We start from the raw sequence: 18,290 nt of genomic DNA, 5'->3' as shown, positions 1-18,290 counted from the left end.
GCCGTTTTAGGGTGAGCGTTAGAAATTCAGCACAATCTGAAACCGAAGGTTATGCGCCGCCAAATGGTACTCCATCTGGCGGCGCACCTAATGATTTAAAAAAACGTGTTTGATGAAGTGACATTAGATTCAAATTTATACCCGTTATACATAAATACATTGCGAGTGAAATAACAGGCCTTAAAACGATATATACCATGCTAAGTCATGCATACACAAAACTAATAATAAGATATAAATTGAAAACGTTCAAAGAGAACATTAAAAATGAGTAAAATGTCTTTTTTCGGCATCCTGACGACCTCGAATGTCAAGACACTATCCATGAGTTTTGATGTTAGGGTCGTTTTAGGGTGATCTCGAGAATTTCAGCACAATCTGAAACCGAAGGTTATGCGCCGCCAAATGGTACTTCATCTGGCGGCGCATATTAACGATTTAAAAAAGCGTATTTAATGAAGTGACATTAGATTCAAATTTTTATGCGTTATACATAGTTACATTGCGAGTGAAATAATAGGCCTTAAAACAATATGTACCATGCTAAGTCATGCATATACAAAATAAATAATATGAATGAAATTCAAAATGGTCAAAAACAGAAAAAGGCAAAATTGAAGGCTTTCGAGGACTCGTTTCGAAAAATATTTGGAACAAACTGCCTACGGCAGTTTGCAAATGGATAGATTCCGAATAATACACGATTGAAATAAAAAACGGTGACTAAATCGTAGCTACTAGTCATAAGATACGATAGATCGAACACTTTGGCAAAAGACACAAAACACAAAACACAAAGCACCACGAACCGTCGGTGGTGTTTGGTGTGTGGTGTGATTTTGCGAGGAAAGATGTCTTTTTCGAAATCTAGACGACCTCGAATGGCAAGCACGTTTAGAGAGCCTTTCTCGTTCGACCGATTTAGGGTGATTTTGAAAATTTCGGCACAATTTGAAACCGAAGGTTATGCGCCGCTAAATGGTACTCCATCTGGCGGCGCAAACTAATGATTTAAGAAAACATGTTTAATGAAGTGACATTAGATTCAAATTTATACCCGTTATACATAATTACATTGTGAGTGAAATAACGGGTCTTAAAACGATATATACCATGCTAAGTCATGCATAAACAAAACTAATAATAAGATATAAATTGAAAACGTTCAAAGTGAACATTAGAAATAAGTAAAATGTCTTTTTTTGGCATCCTGACGACCTCGAATGTCAAGACCCTATCCAGGAGTCTTGATGTTAGGGTCCTTCTAGGGAGATCTCGAAAATTTCAGCACAATCTGAAATCGAAGGTTATGCGCCGCCAAATGGTACACCATATGGCGGCGCATATTAATGATTTAAAAAAGCGTGTTTAATGAAGTGACATTAGATTCAAATTTATATGCGTTATACATAATTACATTACGAGTAATATAATAGGCCTTAAAACATTATGTACCATGCTAAGTCATGCATACACAAAAGGAATAATATGAATGAAATTCAAAACGGTCAAAATCGAAAAAACGCAAAATTAAAGGCTTTCGAGGTCTTGTTTCGAAAAATATTTGGGACAAACTGCCTACGGCATTTTGCCAACTGATAGATCCTGAAAATATACACGATTTGGAAGAGAAAAAAAAGTGACTAAATCGGAGATACGAGTCAAAAGATACGATAGATCGAACATTTTGACCAAAGAAACAAAACACCAAGCACCACGAACCGTTGGTGGTGTTTGGTGTGCTGTGTGATTTTGCGAGGAAAGACGTTATTTTTGGCATCTAGACGACCTCGAATGGCAAGCGCGATCTGAGAGTCTTGCTCGTTCGGCCGTTTTCGGGTGATCTTGAGAATTTCGGCATCCTGATGAACTCGATTGTCAAGACACTATCCAGGAGTTTTGTTGTTAGGGTCGTTTTATGGTGATCTCGAGAATTTTAGTACAATCTGAAACCGAAGGTTATCCGCCGACAAATGGTACTCCATCTAGCGACGCATATAAATAGTTTAAAAAAGCGTGTTTAACGAAGTGACATTAGATTCAAAATTATATATGCGTTATACATAATTACATTGCGAGTGAAACAATAGGCCTTAAAATAATATGTACCATGCTAAGTCATGCATACACAAAAGAAATAATACGAATGAACAAAACGGTCAAAATCGAAAAAAGGCAAAATTGAAGGCTTTCGAGGTCTCTTTTCGAAAAAAATTGGGACAGACACCCTATGGCAGTTTACTAACAGATAGATCCCAAAACAATACACGATTTGAAAAAAAAACGGTGACTAAATCGGGGCTACGAGTCAAAAGATGCGATAGATCTAACATTTTGGCCAAAGACACAAAACAACAAGCACCACGAACCGTCGGTGGTGTTTGATGCGTGGTATGATTTTGTGAGGAAAGATGTCTTTTTCAGAATCTAGACGACCTCGAATGGCAAGCAAGTTCATAGAGTCTTACTCATTCGGCCATTTTAAGGCAATTTTGAGAATTTCACCACAATCTGAAACCGAAGGTTATGCGCCGCCAAATGGTACTCCATCTGGCGGCGCATACTAGTGATTTATAAAAACGTGTTTAATGAAGTAACATTAGATTCAATTTATACCCATTATACATAATTGCATTGCAAGTGAAATAACATGCCTTAAAACGATATATACCATGCTAAGTCATGCATACACAAAACTAATAATAAGCTATAAATTGAAAACGTTCAAAGAGAACATTAAAAATGAGTAATATGTCTTTTTTCGGCATCCTGGCGACCTCGAATGTCAAGACACTATCCAGGAGTCTTGATGTTAGGGTCCTTTAAGGGAGATCTCGAGAATTTCAGCACAATCTGAAATCGATGGTTATGCGCCGCCAAATGGTACTCCATATGGCGGCGCATATTAATGATTTAAAAAAGCGTGTTTAATGAAGTGACAATATATTCAAATTTATATGTGTTATACATAATTACATTACTAGTAAAATAATAGGGCTAAAAACAATATGTACCTTGCTAAGTCATGCATACACAAAAGGAATAATATGAATAAAATTCAAAACGGTCAAAATCAAAAAAAAAAAAAAAAAAAAAAAAAAAAAGGCAAAATTGAAGGCTTTCGAGGTCTCGTTTAGAAAAATATTTGGGGCAAACTGCCGTATCCTGAAAATATACACGATTTGAAAAACAAACGGTGACTAAATTGGAGCTATGAGTCAAAAGCTACGATAGATCGAACATTTTGACCAAAGACACAAAACACCAAGCACCACGAACCGTGGGTGGTGTTTGGTGCGTGGTGCGATTTTGCGAGGAAAGATGTCATTTTCGGAATCTAGACGACCTCGAATGGCAAGTGCGATTAGAAAGTCTTGCTCGTTCGGCCGTTTTAGGGTGATCTAGAGAATTTCGGCATCCTGATGAACTTGAATGACAAGACACTATCCAGGAGTCTTCATGTTAGGGTCGTTTTATGGTGATCTCGAAAATTTTAGTACAATCTGAAACCGAAGGTTATGCGCCGCCAAATGGTACTCTATCATGCGGCGCATATTAATAGTTTAAAAAAGCGTGTTTAACGAAGTGACATTAGATTCAAAATTATATATGCTTTATACATAATTACATTGTGAGTGAAATAATAGGCCTTAAAACAATATGTATCATGCTAAGTCATGCATATACAAAAGAAATAATATGAATGAAATTCAAAACGGTCAAAATCAAAAAAGGCAAAATTAAAGGCTTTGGAGGTCTCTTTTCGAAAAATATTTGAGACAAATCCCCTACGGCAGTTTGCTAACGGATAGATCCCAAAAAAATACACGATTTGAAAAAAACCGGTGACTAAATCGGAACTACGAGTTAAAAGATACGATAGATCTAACATTTTGGCCAAAGACAAAACACGAAGCACCACGAACCGTCGGTGGTGTTTGATGTGTGGTGCGATTTTGCGAGGAAATATGTCTTTTTCGGAATCTAGACGACACCGAATGGAAAGCAAGTTCATAGAGTCTTGCTCGTTCGGTCGTTTTAAGGTGATCTTGAGAATTTCAGCACAATCTGAAACCGAAGGTTATCCGCCGCCAAATGGTACTCCAACTGGCGGCACATATTAGTGATTGAAATTATATTCAAATTTATACCCGTTATACATAATTACATTGCGAGTGAAATAACAGGCCATAAAACGATATATACCATGCTAAGTCATGCATACACAAAACTAATAATAAGATATAAATTAAAAAAGTTCAAAGAGAACATTAAAAAGAGTAAAATATCTTTTTCGACATCCTGACGACCTTGAATGCAAGACACTATCCAGGAGTCTAGATGTTAGGGTCATTTTAGGGTGATCTCGAGAATTTCAGCACAATTTGAAACCGAAGGTTATGCACCGCCGAATGGTACTCCATCTGGTGGCGCATATTAATGATTTAAAAAAGCGTGTTTAATGAAGTGACATTAGATTCAAATTTATATGCGTTATACATAATTACATTGCGAGTGAAATAATAGGCCTTAAAACAATATGTACCATGATAAGTCATGCATACACAAAAGGAATACTATGAATGAAATTCAAAACGGTCAAAATCAGAAAAAGGCAAAATTGAAGGCTTTCGAGGACTCGTTTTGATAAATATTGGGGACAAACCGCCTACGGCAGTTAGCCAACGGATAGATCCCGAAAAAATACACGATTTAAAAAAAAGGTGAATAAATCGGAGCTATGAGTCAAAAGATACGATAGATGTAACATTTTGGCCAAAGATACAAAACACCAAGCACCACGAAATGTTGGTGGTGTTTGATGTGTGGAGCGATTTTGCGAGGAAAGATTTCTTTTTCAGAATCTTGACGACCTCGAATGGCAAGCAAGTTCATAGAGTCTTGCTCGCTCGGCCGTTTTAAGGTGATCTTAAGAATTTCAACACAATCTGAAACCGAAGGTTATGCGCCACCAAATGATACTCCATCTGGCGGCGCATACTAGTGATTTAAAAAAAATGTGTTTAATGAAGTGACATTAGATTCAAATTTATACCCGTTATACATAATTGCATTGCGAGTGAAATAACATGCCTTAAAACGATATATACCATGCTAAGTCATGCATACACAAAACTAATAATAAGATATAAATTGAAAACGTTTAAAGAGAACATTAAAAATGAGAAAAATATCTTTTTTCGGCATCCTGACAACCTCGAATGTCGAGACACTATCCAGGAGTCTTGATGTTAGGGTCGTTTTAGGGTGATCTCAAGAATTTCAGCACAATCTGAAACCGAAGGTTATGCGCTGCCAAATGGTACTCCATCTGGCGGCGCATATTAATGATTTAAAAAGCGTGTTTAATGAAATGACATTAGATTCAAATTTATATGTGTTATACATAATTACATTGCGAGAGAAATAATAGGCCTTAAAACAATATGTACCATGCTAAGTCATGCATACACAAAAGGAATAATATGAATGAAATTCAAAACGGTCAAAATTGAAAAAATGCAAAATTGAAGGTTTTCGAGGACTCGTTTCGAAAAATACTTGTGGCATACTGCCGTTTCGAGGTCTCGTTTTGAAAATTATTTGGGACAAACCGCCTACGGCAGTTTGCCAACGGATAGATCCCGAAAAAATACTCGATTTGAAAAAAAACGGTGACTAAATCAGAGCTACGAGTCAAAAGATACGATAAATCTAACATTTTGGTTAAAGACACAAAACACCAAGCACCACGAACCGTCAGTGGTGTTTGATGCGTGGTGATGAAATGTCCCGTTCATATTGATTATAAACGTTCCATATTAATTGATTTCGTCGCGAGGTTTTGTGTAGTGACCCAAACTTTTCCATGTTTATATATATTAATTGAGATTGATATTTACATGATTAAATGTTTCCAACATGTTAAGCAATCAAACTTGTTAAGACTTGATTAATTGAAATATGTTTCATATAGACAATTGACCACCCAAGTTGACCGGTGATTCACGAACGTTAAAACTGGTAAAAACTATATGATGACATATATATGGATATATATATAGTTAACATGATACTATGATAAGTAAACATATCATTAAGTATATTAACAATGAACTACATATGTAAAAACAAGACTACTAACTTAATGATTTTTAAACGAGACATATATGTAACGATTATCGTTGTAAAGACATTTAATGTATATATATCATATTAAGAGATATTCATACATGATAATATCATGATAATATAATAATTTAAAATCTCATTTGATATTATAAATATTGGGTTAACAACATTTAACAAGATCGTTAACCTAAAGGTTTCAAAACAACACTTACATGTAACGACTAACGATGACTTAACGACTCAGTTAAAATGTATATACGTGTAGTGTTTTAATATGTATTTATACACTTTTGAAAGACTTCAATACACTTATCAAAATACTTCTACTTAACAAAAATGCTTACAATTACATCCTCGTTCAGTTTCATCAATAATTCTACTCGTATGCACCCGTATTCGTACTCGTACAATACACAGCTTTTAGATGTATGTACTATTGGTATATACACTCCAATGATCAGCTCTTAGCAGCCCATGTGAGTCACCTAACACATGTGGGAACCATCATTTGGCAACTAGCATGAAATATCTCATAAAATTACAAAAATATGAGTAATCATTCATGACTTATTTACATGAAAACAAAATTACATATCCTTTATATCTAATCCATACACCAATGACCAAAAACACCTACAAACACTTTCATTCTTCAATTTTCTTCATCTAATTGATCTCTCTCAAGTTCTATCTTCAAGTTCTAAGTGTTCTTCATAAATTCCAAAAGTTCTAGTTTCATAAAATCAAGAATACTTCCAAGATTGCAAGTTTACTTCCAAGTTTTCTAAATTCATTCCAAGTAATCATCCAAGATCAAGAAACCTTTGTAAATTACAGTAGGTTATCTTTCTAATACAAGGTAATAATCATATTCAAACTTTAATTCAATTTCTATAACTATAACAATCTTATTTCGAGTGGAAATCTTACTTGAAATTGTTTTCGTGTCATGATTCTGCTTCAAGAACTTTCAAGCCATCCAAGGATCCTTTGAAGCTAGATCTATTTTTATATTTTCCAGTAGGTTTATCCAAGGAACTTAAGGTAGTAATGATGTTCATAACATCATTCGATTCATACATATAAAGCTATCTTATTCGAAGGTTTAAACTTGTAATCACTAGAACATAGTTTAGTTAATTCTAAACTTGTTCGCAAACAAAAGTTAATCCTTCTAACTTGACTTTTAAAATCAACTAAACACATGTTCTATATCTATATGATATGCTAACTTAATGATTTAAAACCTGGAAACACGAAAAACACCGTAAAACCGGATTTACGCCGTCGTAGTAACCCCGCGGGCTGTTTTGGGTTAGTTAATTAAAAACTATGATAAACTTTGATTTAAAAGTTGTTATTCTGAGAAAATGATTTTTATTATGAACATGAAACTACATCCAAAAATTATGGTTAAACTCAAAGTGGAAGTATGTTTTCTAAAATGGTCATCTAGACGTCGTTCTTTTGACTGAAATGACTACCTTTACAAAAATGACTTGTAACTTATTTTTTCGACTATAAACCTATACTTTTTCTATTTAGATTCATAAAATAGAGTTCAATATGAAACCATAGCAATTTGATTCACTCAAAACGGATTTAAAATGAAGAAGTTATGGGTAAAACAAGATTGGATAATTTTTCTCATTTTAGCTACGTGAAAATTGGTAACAAATCTATTCCAACCATAACTTTATCAACTTGTATTGTATATTATGTAATCTTGAGATACCATAGACACGTATACAATGTTTCGACCTATCATGTCGACACATCTATATATATTTCGAAACAACCATAGACACTCTATATGTGAATGTTGGAGTTAGCTATACAGGGTTGAGGTTGATTCCAAAATATATATAGTTTGAGTTGTGATCAATACTGAGATACGTATACACTGGGTCGTGGATTGATTCAAGATAATATTTATCGATTTATTTCTGTACATCCAACTGTGGACAACTAGTTGTAGGTTACTAACGAGGACAGCTGACTTAATAAACTTAAAACATCAAAATATATTAAAAGTGTTGTAAATATATTTTGAACACACTTTGATATATATGTATATATTGTTATAGGTTCGTGAATCAACCAGTGGCCAAGTCTTACTTCCCGACGAAGTAAAAATCTGTGAAAGTGAGTTATAGTCCCACTTTTAAAATCTAATATTTTTGGGATGAGAATACATGCAGGTTTTATAAATGATTTACAAAATAGACACAAGTACGTGAAACTACATTCTATGGTTGAATTATCGAAATCGAATATGCCCCTTTTTATTAAGTCTGGTAATCTAAGAATTAGGGAACAGACACCCTAATTGACGCGAATCCTAAAGATAGATCTATTGGGCCTAACAAACCCCATCCAAAGTACCGGATGCTTTAGTACTTCGAAATTTATATCATATCCGAAGGGTGTCCCGGAATGATGGGGATATTCTTATATATGCATCTTGTTAATGTCGGTTACCAGGTGTTCACCATATGAATGATTTTTATCTCTATGTATGGGATGTGTATTGAAATATGAAATCTTGTGGTCTATTGTTACGATTTGATATATATAGGTTAAACTTATAACTCACCAACATTTTTGTTGACGTTTAAAGCATGTTTATTCTCAGGTGAATACTAAGAGCTTCCGCTGTTGCATACTAAAATAAGGACAAGATTTGGAGTCCATGTTTGTATGATATTGTGTAAAAACTGCATTCAAGAAACTGATTTCGATGTAACATATTTGTATTGTAAACCATTATGTAATGGTCGTGTGTAAACAGGATATTTTAGATTATCATTATTTGATAATCTACGTAAAGCTTTTTAAACCTTTATTTATGAAATAAAGGTTATGGTTTGTTTTAAAAATGAATGCAGTCTTTGAAAAACGTCTCATATAGAGGTCAAAACCTCGCAACGAAATCAATTAATATGGAACGTTTTTAATCAATAAGAACGGGACATTTCAGTTGGTATCAGAGCGTTGGTCTTAGAGAACCAGAATTTTGCATTAGTGTGTCTTATCGAGTTTGTTAGGATGCATTAGTGAGTCTGGACTTTGACCGTGTTTACTTGAAAAATGATTGCTTAACAAATTATGTTGGAAACTATATATTTTTAACATGTGAATATTATGTGATATATTAATCTCTTAACGTGTTTGATATTATGTGATAGATGTCTACCTCTAGAACAAGTCCCATTGACTCACCTAATAATAATGAAGAGTCAAATGTAAATTGGAATGATTCGTGGACTGATTCACAAGTTCCCGAAGAGGAACCGGAAGAAGAGTCGGAACCGGAAGAAGAATCGGAACCGGATGAAGAAATAGAACCGGTGGGGGAAATAATAAAACGGTTAAGTAAAAGAAAATCCTCAACCAACCGACCAAGGTTAATTATGGTCAATGGTGTTTCCGCCAAGGAAGCAAAATATTGAGAGGATTACCAATTCTCCGATGAATCGGATTCCGACGAGAATTCCGATGATGTTATAGAAATTACCCCAACTGAATTTAAAAAGGCAAAAGAAAATAATAAGGGAAAGAGCATAAAAATAGAGAAATCTAATTCCAACCCCGATGAACTTTATATGTATCGTCAACCCCCGAAGTCCTTAAGTTGTAACAATGACCCGGGAACCTCTAAACCACCAGGTTTTTCTAAACCGTTGTGGAAAACGACAGCTAGTATTAGGGGAACATCATATACCCCTAGAAACTTGGCAAAACGAACCAAAACCGAAGAAGAAGAAACGAGCGAGTCGGAATAAGATAGTTGTATTCGTGTGGTGTAATATATGTAATATAGTGTGCTTATGCTTTATGATATATGTAAAAATTGCTTGTATTAATAAGTATTTTTTTATGAATCTAACTCTTGTCTATTTTACAGTTTAAAAACACAAAATGGATAGACAACCCAATATTTTAAGAGACCTACCCAGAGACATGATTGATGAAATCTTGTCTAGAGTCGGTCAGAATTCCTCGGCACAACTATTTAAGGCGAGATCAGTTTGTAAGACATTCGAAGAACGTTCCAAGAATGTCTTGGTTTATAAGAGACTTTTGTTTGAAAGATGGGGGATATCACATTGGGAAACCCATAAGTTACGATGTGTTTACTTTGACGCATATATTGCGGGGAACCCAAATGCTATTTTACGTAACGGGTTAAGAAATTATTTTGACTCAATGTATCCGAATATAGGACTTCATGATTTAGAAAAAGCGGCTAACATGCAACATAAAGAAGCATGCTATGCTTACGGGTTAGTATTGTTCGCTTCTCACCAAAGTGAGAAAAAGAACATTGGGCTACAGCTATTAAACAAAACGTTCCCTCAAGTGACGGAGTCGGTAATTGGGGTAAGAAATGAGGTTTTTAGGTTATTACGAGACTGTTGGTCATTACGTAACCCTCGTCCCTTTGACGACGTTACAACACGCTGTCTTATCAACGGCCATAACGGTTATGTTCCACAAGACCAAGGATGGGAAGTAATCCTAGTAAAACCAGAATGCATGACTTGTTTCTGGACGTATGAATTACGTGTCTTTATTGCCTTTGCTGAACGACTTGTGTACTAGCTAGAATTATCTTCACAACCATCTTGTATCAAATTTATTGTCTGCTATATTTCATGCTATATGTAAAATAGGCGGTATTGTAAGTTTGTAAAATATTGTGTAAAAGTTTGAACGCGAAATATTATTATAATCAGTTTTTCATATAGAATTGTAGTAGTTGAATTGTATATTAGCTACTAAGTATGAACTTAACGGGTAGGTACTACCCGAATTTAAACTTATAAAATGCTAATATGAAGAAAAAGCTTTTATAAATGAGTTCATATTATGCTACGAAATACTATTAACTACTCTTAATATTCTGTATGATTAACTTGTTCCATTTGACTATTTTGAAGGAAATGGCACCGACTACTCGACACACCGTGAATATGAATGAAGAGGAATTCCGTACTTTTCTAGCTTCAAACATAGCCGCAGTACAGGCTGCGCTACATACCAACAATAACCTTGGATCTAGCAGTACAGGAAATCGTGTAGGATGCACCTACAAAGAATTCACTGCCTGCAAACCTTTGGAATTTGATGGAACCGAAGGACCGATCGGATTGAAACGGTGGACCGAGAAGGTCGAATCGGTGTTTGCCATAAGTAAGTGTACTGAAGAGGACAAAGTGAAGTACGCTACGCATACCTTCACAGGTTCTGCGTTAACATGGTGGAATACCTATCTAGAGCAAGTGGGACACGACGATGCGTACGCACTACCGTGGTCAGCATTCAAGCACTTGATGAACGAGAAATACCGTCCCAGAACCGAGGTCAATAAGCTCAAGACAGAACTTAGAGGGTTACGAACCCAAGGATTTGATATTACCACGTACGAAAGACGATTCACAGAATTGTGCCTATTGTGTCCGGGAGCATTCGAAGATGAGGAAGAGAAGATCGACGCGTTTGTGAAAGGATTACCGGAAAGAATCCAAGAAGATATAAGTTCACACGAGCCCGCCTCCATACAACAGGCATGTAGAATGGCTCACAAAATAGTGAACCAGATTGAAGAAAGAATTAAAGAACAGACTGCTGAAGAGGCCAATGTGAAGCAAGTCAAAAGAAAGTGGGAGGAAAACGGTGATAAGAATCACCAATACAACAACAACAGCAATTACAACAATAATCGCAACAATTATCCCAACAATCGCAACATCAATCGCAACTACAACAAACGGCCCAACAACAACAACAACAACAACAACAACAGCAACTACAACAATCATCCCAACAACAATAATAACCGCAACAACAACAACAATCAGAAGCAGCTATGCCAAAGGTGTGAAAAGTATCACTCGGGGTTCTGCACCAAATTTTGCAACAAGTGTAAAAGAAATGGTCATAGCACGGCGAAGTGTGAGGTCTATGGACCAGGGGTTAATAGAACGAAAGGAACAAATGGTGTCGGAACGAGTAATGGCGGAGCAAGTAGTGTCGGAGCAAGTTATGCCAATGTAGTTTGTTATAAATGTGGAAAACCTGGCCACATTATTAGAAATTTCCCGAACCAGGAAAACACGAATGGACAAGGCCGCGAAAGAGTTTTCAATATTAATGCGGCAGAGGCACAGGAAGACCCGGAGCTTGTTACGGGTACGTTTCTTATTGACAATAAATCTGCTTACGTTTAATTTGATTCGGGTGTGGATAGAAGCTATATGAGTAGAGATTTTTGTGCTAAATTAAGTTGTCCATTGACGCCTTTGGATAGTAAATTTTTACTCGAATTAGCAAATGGTAAATTAATTTCAGCAGATAATATATGTCGGAATCGAGAAATTAAACTGGTTAGCGAAACATTTAAGATTGATTTGATACCAGTAGAGTTAGGGAGTTTTGATGTAATAATCGGTATGGACTGGTTGAAAGAAGTGAAAGCGGAGATCGTTTGTTACAAAAATGCAATTCGCATTATACGAGAAAAAGGAAAATGCTTAATGGTGTACGGAGAAAAGGGCAACACGAAGCTACATCTTATTAGTAATTTGAAGACACAAAAACTAATAAGAAAAGGTTGCTATGCTGTTCTAGCACGCGTCGAGAAAGTACAAACTGAAGAATAGAGCATCAATGATGTTCCCATTGTAAAAGAATTTCCCGATGTATTTCCGAAAGAATTACCGGGATTACCCCCACATCGATCCGTTGAATTTCAAATAGATCTTGTACCAGGAGCTGCACCAATAGCTCGTGCTCCATACAGACTCGCACCCAGCGAGATGAAAGAACTGCAAAGCCAATTACAAGAACTTTTAGAGCGTGGTTTCATTCGACCAAGCACATCACCGTGGGGAGCTCCTGTTTTGTTTGTCAAGAAGAAAGATGGTACATTCAGATTGTGTATCGACTACCGAGAGTTGAACAAACTTACCATCAAGAACCGCTACCCACTACCGAGAATCGACGACTTATTTGATCAACTACAAGGCTCGTCTGTTTATTCAAAGATTGACTTACGTTCCGGGTATCATCAAATGCGGGTGAAAGAAGATGATATTCCAAAGACTGCTTTCAGAACACGTTACGGTCATTACGAGTTTATGGTCATGCCGTTTGGTTTAACTAATGCACCAGCTGTGTTCATGGACCTTATGAACCAAGTGTGTGGACCATACCTTGACAAGTTTGTCATTGTTTTCATTGATGACATACTTATTTACTCAAAGAATGACCAAGAACACGGTGAACATTTGAGAAAGGTGTTAGAAGTATTGAGGAAGGAAGAATTGTACGCTAAGTTTTTAAAGTGTGCATTTTGGTTGGAAGAAGTTCAATTCCTTGGTCACATAGTGAACAAAGAAGGTATTAAGGTGGATCCGGCAAAGATAGAAACTGTTGAAAAGTGGGAAACCCCGAAAACTCCGAAACACATACGCCAGTTTTTAGGACTAGCTGGTTACTACAGAAGGTTCATCCAAGACTTTTCCAGAATAGCAAAACCCTTTACTGCATTAACGCATAAAGGGAAGAAATTTGAATGGAAGGATGAACAAGAGAAAGCGTTCCAGTTATTGAAGAAAAAGCTAACTACGGCACCTATATTGTCATTGCCTGAAGGGAATGATGATTTTGTGATTTATTGTGACGCATCAAAGCAAGGTCTCGGTTGTGTATTAATGCAACGAACAAAGGTGATTGCTTATGCGTCTAGACAATTGAAGATTCACGAACAAAATTATACGACGCATGATTTGGAATTAGGCGCGGTTGTTTTTGCATTAAAGACTTGGAGGCACTACTTATATGGGGTCAAAAGTATTATATATACCGACCACAAAAGTCTTCAACACATATTTAATCAGAAACAACTGAATATGAGGCAGCGTAGGTGGATTGAATTATTGAATGATTACGACTTTGAGATTCGTTACCACCCGGGGAAGGCAAATGTGGTAGCCGATGCCTTGAGCAGGAAGGACAGAGAACCCATTCGAGTAAAATCTATGAATATAATGATTCATAATAACCTTACTACTCAAATAAAGGAGGCGCAACAAGGAGTTTTAAAAGAGGGAAATTTAAAGGATGAAATACCCAAAGGATCGGAGAAGCATCTTAATATTCGGGAAGACGGAACCCGGTATAGGGCTGAAAGGATTTGGGTACCAAAATTTGGAGATATGAGAGAAATGGTACTTAGAGAAGCTCATAAAACCAGATACTCAATACATCCTGGAACGGGGAAGATGTACAAGGATCTCAAGAAACATTTTTGGTGGCCGGGTATGAAAGCTGATGTTGCTAAATACGTAGGAGAATGTTTGACGTGTTCTAAGGTCAAAGCTGAGCATCAGAAACCATCAGGTCTACTTCAACAACCCGAAATTCCGGAATAGAAATGGGAAAACATTACCATGGATTTTATCACTAAATTGCCAAGGACTGCAAGTGGTTTTGATACTATTTGGGTAATAGTTGATCGTCTCACCAAATCAGCACACTTCCTGCCAATAAGAGAAGATGACAAGATGGAGAAGTTAGCACGACTGTATTTGAAGGAAGTCGTCTCCAGACATGGAATACCAATCTCTATTATCTCTGATAGGGATGGCAGATTTATTTCAAGATTCTGGCAGACATTACAGCAAGCATTATGAACTCGTCTAGACATGAGTACTGCCTATCATCCACAAACTGATGGGCAGAGCGAAAGGACGATACAAACGCTTGAAGACATGCTACGAGCATGTGTTATTGATTTCAGAAATAGTTGGGATCGACATCTACCGTTAGCAGAATTTTCCTACAACAACAGCTACCATTCAAGCATTGAGATGGCGCCTTTTGAAGCACTTTATGGTAGAAAGTGCAGGTCTCCGATTTGTTGGAGTGAAGTGGGGGATAGACAGATTACGGGTCCGGAGATTATACAAGAAACTACCGAGAAGATCATCCAAATTCAACAACGGTTGAAAACCGCCCAAAGTCGACAAAAGAGTTACGCTGACATTAAAAGAAAAGATATAGAATTTGAAATTGGAGAGATGGTCATGCTTAAAGTTGCACCTTGGAAAGGCGTTGTTCGATTTGGTAAACGAGGGAAATTAAATCCAAGGTATATTGGACCATTCAAGATTATTGATCGTGTCGGACCAGTAGCTTACCGACTTGAGTTACCTCAACAACTCACGACTGTACATAACACTTTCCACGTCTCGAATTTGAAGAAATGTTTTGCTAAAGAAGATCTCACTATTCCGTTAGATGAAATCCAAATCAACGAAAAACTTCAATTCATCGAAGAACCCGTTGAAATAATGGATCGTGAGGTTAAAAGACTTAAGCAAAACAAGATACCAATTGTTAAGGTTCGAGGGAATGCTAGTAGAGGACCCGAGTTCACCTGGGAGTGTGAAGATCAGATGAAGAAGAAATACCCGCATCTATTTCCAGAAGATTCGTCAACACCTCCAACAGCTTAAAATTTCGGGACGAAATTTATTTAACGGGTAGGTACTGTAGTGACCCGAACTTTTCCATGTTTATATATATTAATTGAGATTGATATTTACATGATTAAATGTTTCCAACATGTTAAGCAATCAAACTTGTTAAGACTTGATTAATTGAAATATGTTTCATATAGACAATTGACCACCCAAGTTGACCGGTGATTCACGAACGTTAAAACTGGTAAAAACTATATGATGACATATATATGGATATATATATAGTTAACATGATACTATGATAAGTAAACATATCATTAAGTATATTAACAATGAACTACATATGTAAAAACAAGACTACTAACTTAATGATTTTTAAACGAGACATATATGTAACGATTATCGTTGTAAAGACATTTAATGTATATATATCATATTAAGAGATATTCATACATGATAATATCATGATAATATAATAATTTAAAATCTCATTTGATATTATAAATATTGGGTTAACAACATTTAACAAGATCGTTAACCTAAAGGTTTCAAAACAACACTTACATGTAACGACTAACGATGACTTAACGACTCAGTTAAAATGTATATACATGTAGTGTTTTAATATGTATTTATACACTTTTGAAAGACTTCAATACACTTATCAAAATACTTCTACTTAACAAAAATGCTTACAATTACATCCTCGTTCAGTTTCATCAACAATTCTACTCGTATGCACCCGTATTCGTACTCGTACAATACACAGCTTTTAGATGTATGTACTATTGGTATATACACTCCAATTATCAGCTCTTAGCAGCCCATGTGAGTCACCTAACACATGTGGGAACCATCATTTGGCAACTAGCATGAAATATCTCATAAAATTACAAAAATATGAGTAATCATTCATGACTTATTTACATGAAAACAAAATTACATATCCTTTATATCTAATCCATACACCAAAGACCAAAAACACCTACAAACACTTTCATTCTTCAATTTTATTCATCTAATTGATCTCTCTCAAGTTCTATCTTCAAGTTCTAAGTGTTCTTCATAAATTCCAAAAGTTCTAGTTTCATAAAATCAAGAATACTTCCAAGATTGCAAGTTTACTTCCAAGTTTTCTAAATCCATTCCAAGTAATCATCCAAGATCAAGAAACCTTTGTAAATTACAGTAGGTTATCTTTCTAATACAAGGTAATAATTATATTCAAACTTTAATTCAATTTCTATAACTATAACAATCTTATTTCGAGTGGAAATCTTACTTGAAATTGTTTTCGTGTCATGATTCTGCTTCAAGAACTTTCAAGCCATTCAAGGATCCTTTGAAGCTAGATCTATTTTTCTCTTTTCCAGTAGGTTTATCCAAGGAACTTAAGGTAGTAATGATGTTCATAACATCATTCAATTCATACATATAAAGCTATCTTATTCGAAGGTTTAAACTTGTAATCACTAGAACATAGTTTAGTTAATTCTAAACTTGTTCGCAAACAAAAGTTAATCCTTCTAACTTGACTTTTAAAATCAACTAAACACATGTTCTATATCTATATGATATGCTAACTTAATGATTTAAAACCTGGAAACACGAAAAACACCGTAAAACCGGATTTACGCCGTCGTAGTAACCCCGCGGGCTGTTTTGGGTTAGTTAATTAAAAACTATGATAAACTTTGATTTAAAAGTTGTTATTCTGAGAAAATGATTTTTATTATGAACATGAAACTACATCCAAAAATTATGGTTAAACTCAAAGTGGAAGTATGTTTTCTAAAATGGTCATCTAGACGTCGTTCTTTTGACTGAAATGACTACCTTTACAAAAATGACTTGTAACTTATTTTTTCGACTATAAACCTATACTTTTTCTATTTAGATTCATAAAATAGAGTTCAATATGAAACCATAGCAATTTGATTCACTCAAAACGGATTTAAAATGAAGAAGTTATGGGTAAAACAAGATTGGATAATTTTTCTCATTTTAGCTACGTGAAAATTGGTAACAAATCTATTCCAACCATAACTTTATCAACTTGTATTGTATATTATGTAATCTTGAGATACCATAGACACGTATACAATGTTTCGACCTATCATGTCGACACATCTATATATATTTCGAAACAACCATAGACACTCTATATGTGAATGTTGGAGTTAGCTATACAGGGTTGAGGTTGATTCCAAAATATATATAGTTTGAGTTGTGATCAATACTGAGATACGTATACACTGGGTCGTGGATTGATTCAAGATAATATTTATCGATTTATTTCTGTACATCCAACTGTGGACAACTAGTTGTAGGTTACTAACGAGGACAGCTGACTTAATAAACTTAAAACATCAAAATATATTAAAAGTGTTGTAAATATATTTTGAACACACTTTGATATATATGTATATATTGTTATAGGTTCGTGAATCAACCAGTGGCCAAGTCTTACTTCCCGACGAAGTAAAAATCTGTGAAAGTGAGTTATAGTCCCACTTTTAAAATCTAATATTTTTGGGATGAGAATACATGCAGGTTTTATAAATGATTTACAAAATAGACACAAGTACGTGAAACTACATTCTATGGTTGAATTATCGAAATCGAATATGCCCCTTTTTATTAAGTCTGGTAATCTAAGAATTAGGG

This window comes from Rutidosis leptorrhynchoides, chromosome 4 (genome assembly GCF_046630445.1).
Source record: "Rutidosis leptorrhynchoides isolate AG116_Rl617_1_P2 chromosome 4, CSIRO_AGI_Rlap_v1, whole genome shotgun sequence".
In the NCBI taxonomy this organism is placed as follows: Eukaryota; Viridiplantae; Streptophyta; class Magnoliopsida; order Asterales; family Asteraceae; genus Rutidosis; species Rutidosis leptorrhynchoides.
The sequence above is the reverse complement of the archived record's forward strand: the minus strand, read 5'-3'. Positions refer to the sequence as shown.